Genomic DNA, 18,517 nt, shown 5'->3' with positions numbered 1-18,517 from the left:
ATCTCCTTTCAGTACACAATCCAGATGGTGGCTGTTCTTCATGAAAAGAGCTATTGTTGCATCCTATTTTTTTGGTTAGTAAATGTGATTTAAATGACTCGGAAAAAAATATTGACAATTTTTTATTGAAAAAGTTTGCATCTCTCAATTTTCTGCTTTCCTCAAAATTGAGAAATTACTTAAAATTTCAATTTGCCAAAACCTTGGGATTTTCCTGCATAATATAACTATTGTGTAAGTTTTAAAAGCCTATTTTGAAGTTTTCTGGTGGTTTTCAATGATGAAATGCAGGGAGAAATAAAATAAATTCTTTGCTTGTTTGTTTTAAGGTCATCATTTTAGAGCTGTTTGAAGTGAAAGCAGCTTTAAACCCTTCTGCAGAAAACCCCTTTCATTTTCAATCAGCCCCAGTGTACTTTAATGCCTGGAAGAGCAGATGCAGATTCCCAAGTTATGAAGTTAGGGTGAGTTAAACTCACACGGTGCAACTCTGACACACTAATTTTAATTTTCTTTTGGTATTTTACTTGGATGCCTGCAGAGTCTAACAAAACATCCCCTTAGTGCTGCTGAAGAGAGCTAGGAATGGATCATAACTGTTGGAGGGTCTCCACCACTGCAAGGTCTTATAAAAAGGATTTAATGAACCTTTGACAGGAGTAGTTTTTGTTTTCCTGACCCAGTTGTAGTGTAGTGGGGTAAGATAGATAATGGCTTTGTATCCCTGTTTCCAAAAAGGATGGTCTTACTGAACATTTCTAAAAGTCAGTAGGCTCCAACAATATTCAGGAACTCCTAAAGCTCAGTGGAGACTGCAAAACACACACTGGAAAACCGACCCACCCTGATATCAGGGCTGCTCTGGTGGGCACAGCCATCAGTATCCCAGCTTAAAGAGGTTATTTTTTCCTGGATTGCCTGAAGGGGTAAAGTCTCCTCTGCAGGAAGAAGTTATTCTGAGCGAAGACGAGACATGAAGTCAAGCTGCTACAGCTTCATACAGAAGTAAGCCAGAAAAGTCTTCAACAAGAGCGCATCTTTTGTCTTCTGTGCTGACAGAGCTGCAGAGCACACAGTGGTCCTGCCTGGCTTCTCTTTGTCCCCTCTGCAAAACTTGGTGCCCTCAGTGTGCATAAACTTCCTGAACAGAAAAATGGAACATTGTCTTATCAGAATAGAGGCTTTGATGCTTTGATTTCTGTGGGTAGAAGCTCTGCTCTTTTGTGGACAATTCTGACCAAGAGAAGGTTTTGTCCTTGTGGTGGGGCAGCAGCACTTTGTCTTGTTTTCTTCACACCTTTGTGTTCAGGCTTGGTTTATATTTCAACTATACAGCAGTTTACCAAACAGTAACTTTGGAGTTTTTTGAAATTACTGAGAAGTGACTTAGAAAAAGCTTCTCTTTGGAAGGTACCCAATGCTTTGACTTAATCTTGAAATAATCCCTGAAATTCACTGCAATCAAACCTTAGTCAAAGACAGACTGTATTGCATTCTCCGACTAACAAGCTGCTTTTTCTGAATTTAAATATCTGAGTGAAAACAATAGGTGAGATTTTCCATTACGCAATGAAACCCGATTTTTTCAAAACCTATCCTACTGAGTCCTTCTAGCTCATCAAACAAAAACTGTTAGGTGTTTTTTTCATTATCTGTTGTTGGTATGCTGACCTGTTCTTTTTTTAAACTTTGATTATTAAAACGTTACAGTAAAGCATTGCTGTTCTGGAAAGAATAAGTGCATGAGCAGAAATCTCTCAATTTCTACAGATTTCTACCCATGCTTCAACTTTGTGTAGAAACTGATTTACAGAACCAAGGAAAATAAGTTGAAAAGTAAACACAAACTTCTTCCTTGGCTACAGGGAGAAAATAATTCTGAAGTCTGCTTACCCAGAGGAAGGCTACAGAAATCCATGTGTACATGTGTATGACAAAGCAATTTTGCATCGGAAACTTACCTTGAACAGCCATGTCCCCTGCAGACTGAAATATTTTGGTATGGTTTACAGGATTAAGCATTACGTGGGGGTTTCTTGGAGAAGTGTAATCACCATTTTCATGCAGAGGAACAGCATGCACGGCATTCACACCAAGGACTTTCTGTGACTGTTTTATTCAACTAGTGCAGAAAACGACTAGTTAGACTGGAAACCACTGAAAGTGGTTTGGTTTGAGAATGGTGGGGTTTAATGCTTTTAAAATGCACTTAAGTCAAATTCTAAGGCAGGCAGTTTGTTCCTATATGTGCATGCAGGGTATTTCTCAGCAGATCTTTTTGAAAGGTAGAAACACTTAACTAGGTACAGTTCACCATTTCCTTAATTACAGTAATTTTTGGTTATTAATGTCCAGATCTATATTTTGGAGGGATTCAAAGACCAGCCATGTTTAGTAGTCACCATGTCTAATGTGTTCAGCTCTGCAGTTCTCAGCCAAGAATGAGTGGTATGTGCATACCAGAGCAAATGGAAAAAAAGGGTCTGTGAGTATTCATTGAAATTCAAAAGTCAGTTTTAATTCGGTGATGTTCACGGAATGTTGCCATTCACTTCCTACAATCAGATTTTGAGCGTTTGTGCAAGAAATCAACCAGGCCACAATTTTGCCCTGGGTTTTAATTGCAGGTTAATTTAAAATTGAATATTTAAGGCATGGATTTATGGGAAAAAATTGAAAGCATGAAACATTAATAATATTTTCAAGTTGGGTTTAGTTGGTTAGGTGTCATCACGCTCTGCCAGTCCCCTCTTGGGTGCTTTTCATGCATGACCAAGTGTCTGAAGATCAAACCTTATAGACAAATCCAGCTACTACTTTTTCTTACTGATTTCATGCAAAAACCCAGTTTGGAGTGATGAAGTCTTGGGGCTGGTTCACCATGAATGTGATAAAGAAAATAGATAGCTCTAAATTTAAAGTAATCAGGAATCAAGAGAGTATATTTGATCCTATTAAATCCTATTTTTTTCCTCTCTCTGGTTTGGTTCAGGAATGATGGTCTCTCCATCAGCTGAGATACATTGGACTGGATTTTTTTTAAAATGTAGCCCCAGCAGAGACAGGATTTTGCATTTACCATTAATAAACAGGTAAGTCAGGAGATGCTGAACCTCAGCTGCAGCTTCTACAATCCTTAAGTCATAGTATTTCCTGAGTTACAAATACCCATAGAGACCCTATGTCATAGAATCAGGGGTTTTTTTGAGTGGGAAGGGACCTTAAAGCTCATCCAGTCCCATCCCCTGCCATGGGGACACCTTCCACTATCCCAGGTTGCTCCAAGCCCCATCCAACCTGGCCTCGGACACTTACAGGGATGGGGCAGCCACAGCTGCTCTCTCTTAAGGACAAAAAGGATGAAAGGAGCTTGGTGGGTGTGATATACGTGACGAATGTTCTCTTTTGGAGGCAACAAAAATGTTCTGCTAAAGAAAAAAAGATATAATTTCATAAGGGACTGTGGAGAAATTAATTTTTCAAGGTGTTAGTTTAAAGTTTGAAAGTTTTTGACATGTAAAGGGCTTAGCAGCCCCATGAAACAGTGTAATCTTTTGGTTATGCTGTTGCTGTCCATATCAGTCTATTTATATGTCTGCCTAGGGTTAAGATCAAGGGCATTTTTCAAAAACTTTCTTTAATTCCTGGATTGCAATTCAAGTAAAAATCAAAGATACCTAAGAACATCTTGTGACTTGTAAAATTTTCTCTTCTTGATGCTAAAAATGCTGTTGAAGATCTCTCTTCCTTTAACTTATGATCAGTGCTACCCAGTGTGATCTGGGTTACTCAATTCTTGCTAAAAATTCTTTGGTAAAGACTATTTTTTATTTTATTTTTTAAAATTTTTTTTTACAATTATGTTTGAAATTTCAGATGCCTTGTTTAATACATTTCTGCTAAGCTGCTAATGAAATGTAGAGGACAGAGAAATACAAGCATTTTGTTTTTAAAAAACAGAAATGAGATTTAATTAATGAAACGGCAATCACTGCAAAGAAGAAAACCAGTGAGAGCAAACTAAGGAGTCATGAACCACCACATGAGAATTTTATTTACTACAGTTTTCAGTGTGTTCCTCAAGTAATGATAATTTATACTCCTGAGAGTCCTAATAATATGCTGAGGGTGAGGTGTGAGGTTTCTGTGACTGTGTGGTTGTGGGGTCAGGATCTCTAACACATGTAGGAAAAGCGAATGTGTGTGCACATTCCTGTTGTGCCTCCTGAAAAATGGTCAGTTTCTGCATACTGGAATGGCACCAGCTGGCTGCTTTGATACTTTTGTTTTTTAATAGTTTTTACAAGTAAATTGAAGGGAATTGTACAGTGCCCTTCTCTGTTAGAGGAGTTATTTCCACATCTTCAGGTTAGATGTGAAACGAAACCTGGAGTCGGTGTACACCAAAAAATTCCTTCCACTGGAAAAATCTGGGTGACATCCCTAATGATGACTGCAAAAAGGTTTCACTGAAAACACTGGACACTTCTTCTCAGCTGTCATCTCAGTTTTCTTCTGAGTTAGAACAGTAACTTCATTATGGTTCTCGTATGGCACACACATGGAAGATACTCCAGACCCTACAGAGGCTTTGTTGTAATGTGCAGAAACAGTGGCAAAAATACAACAGCAGCTTGAGTGGGGGATCCAAACCATGGGTTTATATTAATCCATGACAATTGACTAATGAAGTCATCCAGACTGGGCAAGGTTACAAGAGACTGGGCTGGAAAGCCGAGAGCTGGGCCGTGCTTTTAGGATGTGCAGATGTGCTTAAGGCAATAGGCCTGCACTCAGGAGTATGTGGAAGCCAAATTGTGCCTCCAAGATTCCCCAGCCAGAGCCCCAGTGCATGTGCCTGCCTGTTCAAGTATAATTTGTCATTTGTATAACATGCAACAGTCAACCAGTTTATTTGGACAGCTTTTTGGCTGAATTCTGGGCTCAGTTCAGTCCCTGCAACCTGTGACCTTAGTGCTGCTGAATGGGTGTAAGAGAGCAGAGATTTATTTTTGTGTGTTTCTTTTTAAACCATGGATGTGTTGAAATCCTAGGAAAAGCTGGAGCTATTTACTATGTTCCACAGAACACATCCCAATCAAGTTATAAAGTGATGGTTTTACTCTATCAGGCTTCCTGATGGAACAGTAAGAAATGCAGGTGAAGGAAGACTTCTAAGAAGCAACATACCTCCTCTGCTCTCTTTTTTGAGGTTTTTGTCCTTAATTAATGAGCAATGCAAAATTTAAAAAGTTCTGCTGTTTTTAATGGAAATGAAGAATCTATACCATGTAAATGATACCTTAGGTGAGGTGGGCATCAAGTTGCCTCTGAATTTCTCTACACTCTTGTGTGCTATGCCAGCATATATTTCTATAGACCACTGAGTATGGCAACTTAAAATATGATAGTAAGTATACCCTTCTCATGCTCCAGTAGGTTTTGGTGGCCTCTGTAGCAAGGGAATCTTCTATATCTGGAAAATATTGTTCAATATTTTTGGTTCTGTCAGGCAGAGGTGGACCTGTAGCTCCCCTGCAGGGTTATGCTGAAGGCCAGCACAACTCCTTTGTGCTTACTTAATCATGACAATTGTCACTACATATCTTTTTTTCCTAATTTTCAATAGCTTAAGTGTATATTCAACAGGGGGAATATGTTTTCAAAAAGAATACTATCTTGGAAACTGTTAATGTTGACACAGACATTTCTGACACACTTTTCCCTTCCCTCTGCTGCTTCTGATTTCCAGCAATGCCTTAGATCCCTGAGCCAGAAGAGTGGGAGCAGTTCCCCACTTCTCCCCACATCTCTACTATTTAACCTACAGTAGTTTGGGGTAGGTAGTTGGAGTGGGCAGAGCAACACACAGGCACAAAAATCCCCCCTAAATGGAAACCAAAGTATCCAAGAGCTTGGGTTTTGGTGGCTAGGAGAAGGCATTTCAAAACAGACCATGTTACACAGCTGACTTTTGGATGGAGAAGCTTCAGGGTAAAGAGGGACACAGGGACCCAGAGGAGGCGTGGAGACTTGAGTTTCCTTCACAGAGGTTTGTTTGGAAGTTAAAAGCAGGAGCATTTCTTGAATATCTTGTGCTGATGTCAGGGCAATCTCTGGGCAGGTTCTGTGCCAATGATTTGGAATTTCCTGGGGAAAAATTGTTGTGTCAAAAGAAAATGTCTGAGCAGCTCTAGAGCTTAGTCAGTATAACATCACCACACATGGGACCACTCACAACACACCATGGAGCCACACACCTCACCCTGCCATTTCACTGCCTGGAATTTAAGATCTCTTAGCAACCAAAGGAAGATGGTTGGTGTGTTTGCCCACATTATTTCAAGTCATAAAGCTGACAGGAAAAGAATTCCTCTTTTGCAATTAGTTGTTCCCTTGGGAGGGACCATCTGCAGCGTTCCCATGAACCGTTCTGAATCCTGTGCAAAGAAAAGGGTTAGAAAGCTGATAAGCAGAGCATTTTAGGTTGAGGGACCTTGCACACAGGGTTTTCTGGGAAGCTTCAAGGACTTAACCGTGCTTCTCCTTCACAAGCCTGTTCTAAGGCTTGAACTGAGGCTGAGAGTAAAAATTTGATAAAAAAACAATGGTTCCCTTAATGTGGCAAGGATGTTTGTAACTTTGCATAATTAGGTGAGAACTACAGGACAGATATTTTCTACCCACAAAACACCTCCCCTACGGCATTTTACTGAAATGGCCATGCCAATGTTCTTTCAAACAGAAAAAAATTCTGCTTCAAAAAATTCTGCTTCTGTCTCTCTAGTTTTGATATATATTGTGCTGTTTTACTAATTTATATTTGTGCATGGCAATTATCTCTCACTCTTTCAGAGGATCTCGACAAAAAAGGATTTTCTTTCTTCCTCAGTGTACAGTTTGGACTGTTTCCTATGTACAGATAGAGGCTCATGGTTGATTAACTCCCTGCTTGTACTTGTACCTAAAATAGTGGTAATTTGCCTTTTCTGCCCTCACCTCTCCCTATGCCAGCGAGTCAGTTCTGGTGGTTTGAGTTTTTGTGGATTTCTCTGTGGTTTACAGAGCAGCCTGGAGCAGCTGTTCTTGTGAGATCCTCTGATTTAACAGTCAGCCCTGGGCTGGACTTTATGAGCTCCACGGTGCCTTGACAACTCCATCTTGTGCTGGTTCAGAAGCAAACTTACAAGCCCAGTTGTGCCCTTGGGTACACACAGGTGTTTCTGCCCGGGTTAAGAGGTCTGTCGGTGTCATTTGCTCCGTGGTGCTGCACTGGGCTGCTGCTCTTGAGCTGTCACAGAACCACAGAATGATAGAACAGTTTGGGTTGCAAGGGACCTTAAAGCTCATCTTGTTCCAGCCGCTGCCATGAGCACCTTCCGCTACCCCAGGTTTCCTCAAGGCCTGTCCGACCTGGCCTTGGACACTTCCAGGGATGGGGAAGCCACAGCTTCCCTGGGCAGGCTGTGCCAGGGCCTCACCATCCTCACAGAGAGCAATTCTTTTCTAATATCTGATCTAAACCTACTCTTTTCCTGTTTGAAGCCATTCCCCCTTGTCCTGTCCCTCCATCCCTCGTCAATAGTCTCCTTCCACGTTTCTTGTAGCTCCTTCAGGCACTGGAAAGCCCCAGTGAGGTCACCCCAAGGCTTCTCTTCTCCACGGTGAACAATCCCAATTTTTTGGTGTTATTTGGGATTTACATGAGTCGCTGAGAACAGGGAGCAAATTGTGGCAAACCCAGCTAAAAGGATCAGGTTTTCCTCATCATCAGCGTTGCTTCCTAGCTGGTGTGTAAAGAAGGTCTTTGCTGAAAAACGTTTCTCATCTTGACTTCTTTACTGGAAATAGGGCCTTCGACAACAGCCATCATTGGCAAGCTCCACCCAGACACACTCTCCCTCTTCTTTTGTTTTGCTTTATGATCCAATGCTAGACAACATCTGCAAGCCTCAAATGTATACAGATGTCCCAAATTCACTTCAATTGTTCTGTTGCTTGGGTTGGCTGATGAACGTTGTCATTTTAAGTTTATGAACCAGTAACCCCTCATAAGTAAATGCATACTTGATTCTAAATGGTGAAACATTCTTTTTTTTTTTTTTTTTTGGTCATAAGTCCACATATTCTACTTCTTAGGTGAGTATCAACACTCTCAATCGAATCACTGTTAAAAGATTAAGAATCTTACTTTTGGAAATGACTGAGCTGTTTTGCATTCAAGAATAAAAATCAAAAAATTAAATTCAGGCAGATAATCACTGAAGAATATTATGGAATAAGTGGGTTGGGTTTGGCAAAGTTATAAACAAGATTTAATAACAAAAGTTTAATGGCCTGGGGTTCCACTAATTGTGTCTATTGCCTGTCCACATGCATGCTGTTGAATGGATATATTGGAATGGTATGGAACAAAACTATGTAAAAATGTCCTACTTGCACACATGTTAAAAGACATAATAATTTCAAGAATTTGCTTTCTCAGCACTTTCCAGTTGTGAAGCGCCATTTGCAGCAGTCTGGTCTTCTCAGGGAGCATCTTTCAGGAAATAATCTGGTAATCTGGTACAAATAACTTTATGTTCTTGTGCCAAAACATCCCTTGTGCACAAGGATATTTGCATTTTGCAAAGAAATAATGGGGACTCAAGTCTGATTTTCCTTCTTCAGAACTCTTATTGCTCTCTCCTGCTGCTGTGACTGCTTTGGACTGACTCCAAACCACTGACTCTTCTTTCAAATGTACTGTTAATATGCTATTATGTTAAACAGGCTGATAGAGTAAAATGGAAATGAACATGTGCAAAAGTCATTTAGGTCAAATGAAGTAACATGCTTTCAAAATATTAGCCAAAAATTTTAGCATAAAACTTTGATGAGGCTGAGAAATCCTCTATTGAGCAGGAGCGTGGAATTAGCCCTTGTACAGACCATGTTTAGAACCTTATGATACTGTTTAATTCCACAGTTCCCCAAGGGCTACTTATAACCAAATTAAAGGGCGTCTTGTGCATGTTCTGGACACTGATTACGGGACCACAGACTGAAGCTGAAGACAGCTCTACAGCCACTAAGTATGCAAGTAGAGACACCCCTTAATTCAATTATATGTACCCTCAGGGATCTCAGTAATTATAATAAGAAGACATTTTGCAATTTATCCGAGGCCAGACTTAGTGCTGGTGTGGTTTTCTCTGGTGGTTTTTTTTTTGGCCCCCTGGTTGTTTCTTTCGTTTATTGTTTGTTTGGTTTTTTTTTTTTTTTTTTTGTGTATGGGCCTGTGAAGAAGGTATTTTTTCAGCCTCAGAAGATTCAGCAATTCACCTGTGTCTGCTTTTCCTTGAGATATTCACGGGATTGTGGTTGCCCTGCAGAAATGTCTCGGAATGCCTGTGGTTGCTGGAGTGCACTCGAGACCATTCACGACCTCAGGTCTTGGTTCTGTCTGGTTTCAGAGAACACATTCCTGGGAGTGCAGCCCTGCTGGACAGCCCTATCATTTAGAGTCTGCTGTAGGTTGTCAGCGAGTCTCTGCCAGCCTGGAGATCTTGGAATGCAGTAGCTGAAATGGCACTCGAGTAACCTGAATGTCCCTGAGTGGTCTGGGAGGTGGCAGACGCCACAGTGTGGAGCTGGAGTAAGGGAAGGAGGCTTCTGCCCATATTTCTCTCTTTCTCCTCAACAGACTATGTGTATTGTGAGTATAAATCAGTACAATTCCTTTGACTTTGGCAGACGTCTGCCAGTGTGCACCATCTGAAGATTGGCTTAGTCAGTAAATTGGGTTTTTTGAAACAAATATGTATATTTTAGTGCAGAGTCTGGTCACACAGATTCCTTTTTTTACTCCCTGATATGAAATAGCAGATGTTCCTTTGGATGTTCATCAATACCTCCAGGACCAGAGGCATTGTCACGAATTTCCAATGGTTACATCTGGTAGAGTCTAGTGTAAAACACTGTCTGCACTCTCTTTTCATTGTCAGTGAAGGGCATATATTGGTGTATATGAGCAGTGTTCAGCTGAAGCTGAGTGCAAGTAATCCACTTTGCACACCATATGCAGATTTCACTGTTTTCAGACCTGTTTTTTTTTTTTGTTCAATGTTACTAGAATGAGCTAAAGATTATTTTCTTCCTATTCCCCAGGCTGGTCTGGCAGCAATGGAAATTCCCATCTCACTGTTACTTACAACAGTGGTTTATGCCAGCTGAGGGTCTGGTCCTACTGGGTTTGGTCACAGCTGTAGGCTTGTGGCCTCTTTGTGCTGTCTCATCTCCCCTGAAATCCCCTTGCTCAGACAGCAGGCAGTGTCCAGAGCAGAGAAACTGGGACGAATACACGGATGTAATAATTATCTGCAGTCTACAAAAGGGTGTCCTGAGGTGACATTGCAAAGAACACCTCATGCACACCTTGATGGGAGCCAGTCACCTAATGGACTTGTCTGGCCATTAGGTCCAGGAACTCTTGAGTGCTTGCACCTCTTAATGACATTATGAGGCATTAAGGATGGGAGTGCAAAGATCTAAGTGGGTGATAAGTTGTGACTGTCCCCGAGACTTACTTCTGCCACCTTTGAATTCAGAGTGGTTATGCAAGCAGTGAGGTGCTACTCAACCCAAATTAAACTGGCAGACCCTGTGTTGAGAGCTGTGAAAAAGTCTAAAGTACTTGTATTGTGGTACCTAAGAGGCTCTGTAGCCCACAGTGCTCTGCAGCAAGCAGCAGAAATTAAGGCAATAATATAAGCAAGCAGGCTGCTTACCAGCACTGAAAACTTAAAAGAAGTTTTTAAACAACTTTCTCTGCTCTAGTTCTCCCTAGACCTGTGCAACATGTTGTCTACAAGGAAAAAAGTCTTTTCCTGGAAGTGAAAGGAGGAACAACAGACTCTCAGTGCTGTCAGAGCTAATGACAACCCCCAAGAGTGGGACGAAGGAAATCCTTGAGGGGAGAAAGTCCATGGAGATTGATCAGAAAACGAACAGTTTGAAAGAATTCAGAAAATATCATGCATTTGTATAAACCAAAAGCAACTCTCAGCTCTTGTGGAGAAGTCTTCCCTTCGCCTGCTGAAGGTGAAGCAGGTAGCAACCATAAACAGAAGCAGGTTGGTTCCTCTGGCTCATGAACTGCCACTCCTCATCTGTGCATGCAGTGAAATCCAACCCGGGAATGCTACTGAGACACACAAAGCAAGCTTTGTGAAGGACCTAGGAAGGTGGAATGTGAGAAGTGTCACATGCTTTCCTTGCTCTTCCACCCTGCCTTAGGCAACTGGTACTGTTTCCTCTCATGGACACAGTACTGAGTCAGGGGAATTTGCAGTCTAATCTAGCACGTCTCTTCTTACAATGCCAGAAAAACCTCAGAGAATGACTTAATAATCTTGTCTTTGGAGTGGAAAAAATTAAGAGTTTTTGTGGGGAAAATAAAAAACATTGGATGGAAAACATTAGAGCTGTAGCCTGGAGAAATGAAAAGGCCAACACGAAGAGCAGGTCCCACCAAAATGCTTTGCAAGCCCTCAGGCAGATCATGGCTTTTTCTGGCATTCAGTCCAAAAATGCATTCCACCCACCAGGAGCTTATTGTGCCATATGTTCCGCTTGGCATGTCTCTCCTCCTCTGAATAAAATTAACTCCTGTAACCGGCAAGTGATAAATTCTGGTGAACACTCCAGGCCTCCTCTCAGTAAAGCTCACCTGGAAAACATCAAGTTGCCATCTTCAAACCCATAGATTTCCTGCTTGCTAGTGTTAACCAAAGTAGACCTTTTCCTCTCTTTTTAAGCCCCCATCTAACTCCCTACTGACCACAGGCATCCTTCCTCCCAGGGATGTGGAGCTTGATCAAATACATGGCACATGAATGATGCACTGGGTGCATGGTCTTCTAGTAAGAACAAGCCAAGGCTCGTGCCAAATGAACATCTTACAACATTTCTGCAAGAGCCTTTATGGAGGATGAAAATAAAATCCAACTCAACCATGAAGGTTCCCCTGCAACGGTGTTGTGTTTCCTTGGCATGAAATCAGGATGGGTTTCTTTGTGCTATTATCATTCTTCAGAAAAGAGAGGAAGTTCCCAGTCCTGGAAGGTTCTCTGCAAAGCCTGCTGACAAGGAAGTGTGGTATTTCAGGGGTTGGTTATCATGCAGACAGTGAAGCAAGATTTAGCATTTCAAATTCAATGATTTAGCTATTGGAGACAGGATTGTCCCTGATTCCAATGAAAAGAAAAAAAAGGAAAGTCTGTTTCTAGTCCTAGTGGTTGTAGAAATTCAAAAATTTGACCTCTTCAGGCCTTCACACCAGAAAGCAAATGAAGAATGAAAAAATGTGCTTAAAATTATTCACGCCTTCGGGTGGGCTCGCTCATGAATTTTGGATACCTCAAAGATGATGACATATTTTAGTTTTCTAGTTCCCCACTGAGTAAGCATAGCTCAACTCAGTTGCAGGCTGATTACTTGGCAGTTTTCATAGTACTCAGTCTGGCAACCAGTGAGGGGTTAGAGACAAGTCACAACTGATAAAACAGGATTTTCTCTGTCAGGATGGCAATTACTTTAGCAGGATTTGTCTCACAGTGGACCGTGCTAAGCTGAACTAGCTTTGTCCTGGTGTGGACTAAGAGACATTTACCTTAGCTCAGCAGATGGGAAGCCCCCTGCTGAAGCATGGCAACTTGAGGGCAGACCAACACTTCTGGGCAAAATAGATCTTGTGTGAGATATCTTTCACTGAGAACATTGTATGGGAAGAAATAACGGTGGAGATGATTTTTCATAAGGAATGGGATGGAGAGAGGAGACAGGAGAGAGGAGGAAAGGGAAAAAAAAGAGAAAGGAGAAAAGAGAAAGGAGAAAGGAGAAAGAAAGGAGAAAGGGGAGAGGAGAGGAGAGGGCAGAAAAATCCCCATTACTTTGTTTTACAGAATCAGAAGGGCAACCCAGATTTGAAATAGTTCAAATTTCAATTTTTTTTTTCTCCTGTGGCACAGTAAGACTGTTTGGCCTCCCTGTTGATTAGAGGTCATCCATTCCAGCTTTCTTCTCATGGGAAAGCTATAATATTGGTAATACGACATCCACACAGTTACACTGTAATCATAATAGTATGTTAATCCTTATAATTACCATGAGAAGCAAAGCAGATTTGACCATAATTATCTGTATCTCATGTAATCATGGAAAATTCATGTTATTTTGGTTCTGCTGATTGATGTGTCATTTTGGAGCCAGCATCCGGACATTATCTCTTGATGGCTACCTAGAAGGCTTTGGATTAGGTACCTCCAGGCTGAAAATATGAGGCCAGGTCCTAACGTGACAGATATCAACATAGTTTCACCTAAGTTAGGGCAGCTGCCAAGCCATAGCTGGGTGTCTGCTGGTAGCATGTGTTTGTTCCTGCTTCTTCCCAAAAACACAGGGGAAAATTGCAAAGTTCAGAGAAGGACAGACAAAGTGATCTGTGAAAAGACATCTTGTGACAGGAGGAACAGACAGGCTGTGGGAGAGCATGAGGGTTGTGCATTTCCCCGTTGCGCACTTCTGATTGATTTTGAGAGGAGAAAAGTTCATGAGCTTAACAGGAAGAGAGGTTTCACCAAGGAGCATCTGAGATAAACTCTGTTATTTCTCTCTGTACATATTAATGGTGATTTTCCACTGTTACTGTGGGCAATGCAAGAGAAATTATGTGTAAAAACATAAAAATCCAGATTCCACTCAAAGTAGAAGGAAGAAGTGACTGATGAACCTCAGATGCAACAAACAGAAAATGAATGGCTGAACACGAGTGACCTTAAATGTGAAGATTTGCAGAGGGTCAGGGTGACAGGAAGTGAGATGAAGCCTATTTTGGCCATCTCAGTGTATTACACTGGATACTCCTTGTACTTATGTCATAGGAGGAGATCAGAAATTTACAGGCTCCCCCATTGTCTTCCTGCCTCCCATTTATGTCAAAACTGCTCCTGTCCCTTTCAGTAGTACAATTAATCCTTGAAAGTCATCGGAGCAGAAAATTATGCAAATTAATTTTCAAGTTTGAAAAAAGGATTAAGAATTGAGAGGAGCCAAAGTAAAAGGACTATATTTTGGTCTTGCACACCATGCTTTCTTCTCACTGTGTGTCAGACAAACACATGACTCTGACTTGTGAAGATTACGCCTCTGTAAGGGATCTTTACAGATGAATCTGAGTCTCCTGCGCAACAGCAACAGCAGATATTCACAGACCTCATACCAGCAGTTTTTGTGGAACTATTCCTTCATGCCATGGATTGTTGGGACTTTCCTAAATGAACTTGGTAGCTGAGATAATTTGCAGGCTGGTTTAAAAATGAGAGTGTCACAGTGGTGAAGCAAAGCTGTTTCTGCCCCCTTGGAACTGGAGTCTGCTGTGACCATTTTCCCTGTACTGCCAAGGTTAAAATCACAACAACATTAGAAATTAGTCATGGGCAGGCTCAAAGGCATTTTATTCGTGGGAAAGGTCATTTACTATGAATGTAAGTGATGTAAACAGTGCATGGTGACATGTTATGCTTCTTCTCCTTTTTTTTTCTTCTTTTTTTTCTTTTTTTTTTCCTGTGAGTACCCATTGATATTACAGGCCAAGGGCTTAAATGTACATATCTTTTTTTCTTTCTCCTTTTTCCTTCCTCCTGGTCTGGCAGTTTCTGTGCTTCTGCTTGTCTTTGGATTTTAAGAACAAAACAGTACCTGTTTTATTTGTGGATTCCAAGCCTGCTCACAGATTGCTCCATTCCCCTGCCTTGGCAGTCATCATACCATGTTTGTGCTGGTTTTTAACAGAGCTAAACCTCACCTGTCACTTTCATCTGCTAACAAGGTTTCCATAACAAGCAACGGAGTGCTGTGGAAGATGCATATATTATCCTCCTTTCACTGTCATTCCTTCTAACTGCTCATATGAGGTAGAACACTCATCCTGGCTACTTATATCCTTCTCCCTTCTAAATTTTCACCCAGCAAACTAGAGCACTTTCACCCACAGAGCAGAAGCAGGAGCTTGCTCTGATGGGTGGTAATGGGATTCATCTGCTTTCAATAGATGTGCCTATGCATCACCTTGCTGCTCCCAAACAGTCCTTTTAACCCTTTCACGTACTCTGTCAGATCCCTAAGTGCCATCCTGTGTCTCTGAGTGACTGGGAGGAGAATAATGAAATAAACAAGAAAGAGTTAAGCGTGGTTGAACTTACTGCCCAGGTGACTTCTTTCCACATTGATGTCATTCAGAAGCAAGTGGCATTTCAACATTCACTGGCTCTCCTTCAAAGGTACTGGATCTCTCTTCAGATCTCTAAACACCCTCCTAGATTATCTCATACCACCTCTCTAGAGGAGACAGCCTTTCCTGAAGCTATCAGGCCAAGCTCTTCAGAAAGTTTGTTGTAGCATATCTATCACATGGCTCCTTTCACCAAGAGATTATCTCTACTTCCATCTATATTTGCACTAAGCTGAAACCCACAATGTCATTTTTTGTCATTGAGTGATACCATAAACATCAGAAAGTCAGGGGTTTGAATTCAGAAGTTGGTGAAAGTCCCCTGCATTGTTTTTGTGGTGTTCATTAGGGTGCATAATTTTCAGTATTACTGGTGAATGGGAATTCTGTTCACTGATAAATGAGAACAGCAGGTTGAGTATGAGGGATTCATTTCAAGAAAGTGAATTGCCAGTGCAGCAAAGAGTAAATGATAAATATGTAAATTTTGTGTTTCTATTTCTCTTATTATGATCTATTTGCAAAAACTTTTACTAGAAGGGATATTATGCAAAAAGCACTTTAATGTCTCTGTTACTTGGTAGTGTTTAGGCTAAGATATATGTGCATAAGTCAATTTTATATGCGTCTGCTTCATATTTAGATATCACCTCTGCTGAAATTATAGGCAAAACATTGCTGCAACAAAATATTATACTCCACTCTGCCAGGTCAATATAGAATTTCCCAATCTGCCAAGCTGATATTGCAATAAAATTTCCCTGTGATGCCATACTGATCAGAGAGATTTCTGCTTTATCATGCTTCTCCAAGCCCAAAACAATAACCAGTTTTGCTAGAAGAAATGTCTACCTAATTGTGAGCAGGGAACCAGCTAGTGATAGAAAAGTGCCTCTTTCACTTGAGATGAAGAAATGGTAAACCAGACCAATGAAATCCATGTTTTCTTGTCAAATAGTGCTGAAAAGTCAGATTCCAGCCAGTCTGATGCTCGTTAGTGCCTCTGTGTACCCACAAGTTGGTCTCCTTCAGTTGGGCCAGGTTAGTACAGCTGAGCTGAGGTGTGCAAAGCATTCACTGACTTTGGAAAGTTTTTTAAAAAGCTTAGGAGATAATTGATTAAAGTCTGGACTTGCTGAGCTGTGAACTTAGCTATGTTTTTTTCAACACCAGCAATCTTGCTGCCTATGATTGTATTTTAATGGAGGGTGGAGGTTTTGGTTGTGGGGGGAATTGGGAGGGGGGAGCCAAAGCAGCACATTTCAGAAGTTCCCTCAGATTTTGGGACTGAAATCTCAAAAAGCTAATTGCTCTCCAATGACATTTGGAGAGAAAGCACACTTACACAGTGTGCTTGAACTCAGGAAACTGAATAAATTTTCTTCCTCCTAGCCTAAAATATTTGACTGGAATACTTTTTTTCTTCTTTATTTCTTCCTTTTTTTTTTTTTCCCCCAAGTGGTTCCTCTGCTCAAAGCATGGCTTTGTTTTGTACTTTCTTACTTAATTTCAACTATTTTAGTTGATTTGTTTTCAGCTGGTGCCTTGTTGTTCTGGTTGGGAAGGCAGTATCCAGCCACAGCTTGAAGAGAGGAAGATTATAGATTGCTTTCCGAGGGTGGGCTGAAGAATGCCAGTCTGGAATTTCTCGTGTCCATCACTCAGGGGGCAAAGATTTGTCTTTGCAGCTTAGAGTTGTGATTCAGGTCACATAATTTGAATTTAGATCTACTGACATTATGGTTATATAAGATGATGCTCTCCGGAGTAAGACTCTTGCCTCTTTTCAGCCCATTTCTGGTTATGAGCTGTTCACTTGAAACAGCAAAACTATTTCAGGAAGCTTCCTCTGCATGTGCACTGGCAGGAGAGCAAGCAGGGAATCTTGTGGATTAGGAAGGAAAAAAAGGCGTTTTATAAGAAAGAGTCATTACAGCTGGGTTTGTCTCAGAAAGGGTGGTAGTCATCAGATGAATATAAAATGAGAATAGGTGGTAATATTCTTCCAAATACTACTTTCTGTTTCTCTGCTTCTGCCCTTTATTTCATCTTCTGTTTCACCCAGTTGAAAAGTCTCAGTTGTTTCCACCTCTCCCCGTCACACCACCGATTGCGTTTTCCATTACTCCTCTTCCATCCTCTTTATTCCCCTTTTGTCTCCTTGGATTGCCTTTGGCACTTTCAGCTGTCACTCTAATTTTTCATTTGTGAGCTCCAGCACACAAACACAGGCTCCTGGCCACACATCCACGAGCAGCCACAAACTCACTCCTTTGCTCCATCTCTGGTAACACCTTCTCTGAGGACAAGGATTCCTCTCTCAGTTGCTTCCCGATTACACAAGTGGTTCCCACAAAGTCTGGGGGTTAGTTTGATACCACTGTTTTTTCATTTTCTCATTTTGTCCAATCTGACTGTAATCATAGCCTTGGAGAGGTTTTGGTTCTCTTGTTTTATCAAGACGAAACTGTTTTGGGGTTTTTTTGACTCATTTTTCTCTCTGGCTCTCTACTTGTTATTTTATTAAATTGCTAAGAATGAGAGGCTTTTTAATGTGCCACTGAAGAATGTAAATGGTGTGAAGTTTTGAGGGAACATTGTTGCTCTGAAATTGCAGGTCAGCGCCTACTCTCTCACCCTCCTTTTGACTGAGGGTGAGCAGAAAAGACATTCAGAAATACACAGGGACCTGCTCAGCCACACTCACCTTTTCTCTCAGAGTATATAGCTCACTATTATCTCTATGCCACTGGAAAGAGGAGGGGATAATATCTGTAAATTGCCACAAGTGTGATTACTTCCAAATAACCACGACTGCGTCATACCTGATGGCTCAAATAATACTGGGACTTGGTTTTCCTTTTTGCTTTATAACTGTGGGTAATATCTTGAATGAAGCCTTGAAGGAACATGGGCATGTCACACAGGTCAGACAGGACACATTTCCTCCTAGAAAGACTAGGATTAGGTTTGATTTTTATGTGCATGAATACACACAGAGCGTGGGGAGGCCCTGGCACAGGGTGACCCAAGGAGTTGTGGATGCCCCATCCCCAGAGGTGTTGAAGTTTGAATGGGGCTCTGAGCAACCTGGGATAGTGGAAATGCGTCCCTGAGACCATCAGGGGGGTGGAATGAGGTGTTCTCTAAGGTGCCTTCCAACCCAAACCATCCTGTGATTCTATGATTATACACATATATATTGGATCTTTTTTGTGACCAGTGCTGCTCTACAGCTGGTTAAAG

The sequence above is a fragment of the Corvus brachyrhynchos genome, unplaced genomic scaffold (assembly GCF_000691975.1).
Source record: "Corvus brachyrhynchos isolate BGI_N302 unplaced genomic scaffold, ASM69197v1 scaffold449, whole genome shotgun sequence".
Lineage (NCBI taxonomy): Eukaryota > Metazoa > Chordata > Aves > Passeriformes > Corvidae > Corvus > Corvus brachyrhynchos.
This window is presented reverse-complemented; position numbering follows the sequence as displayed.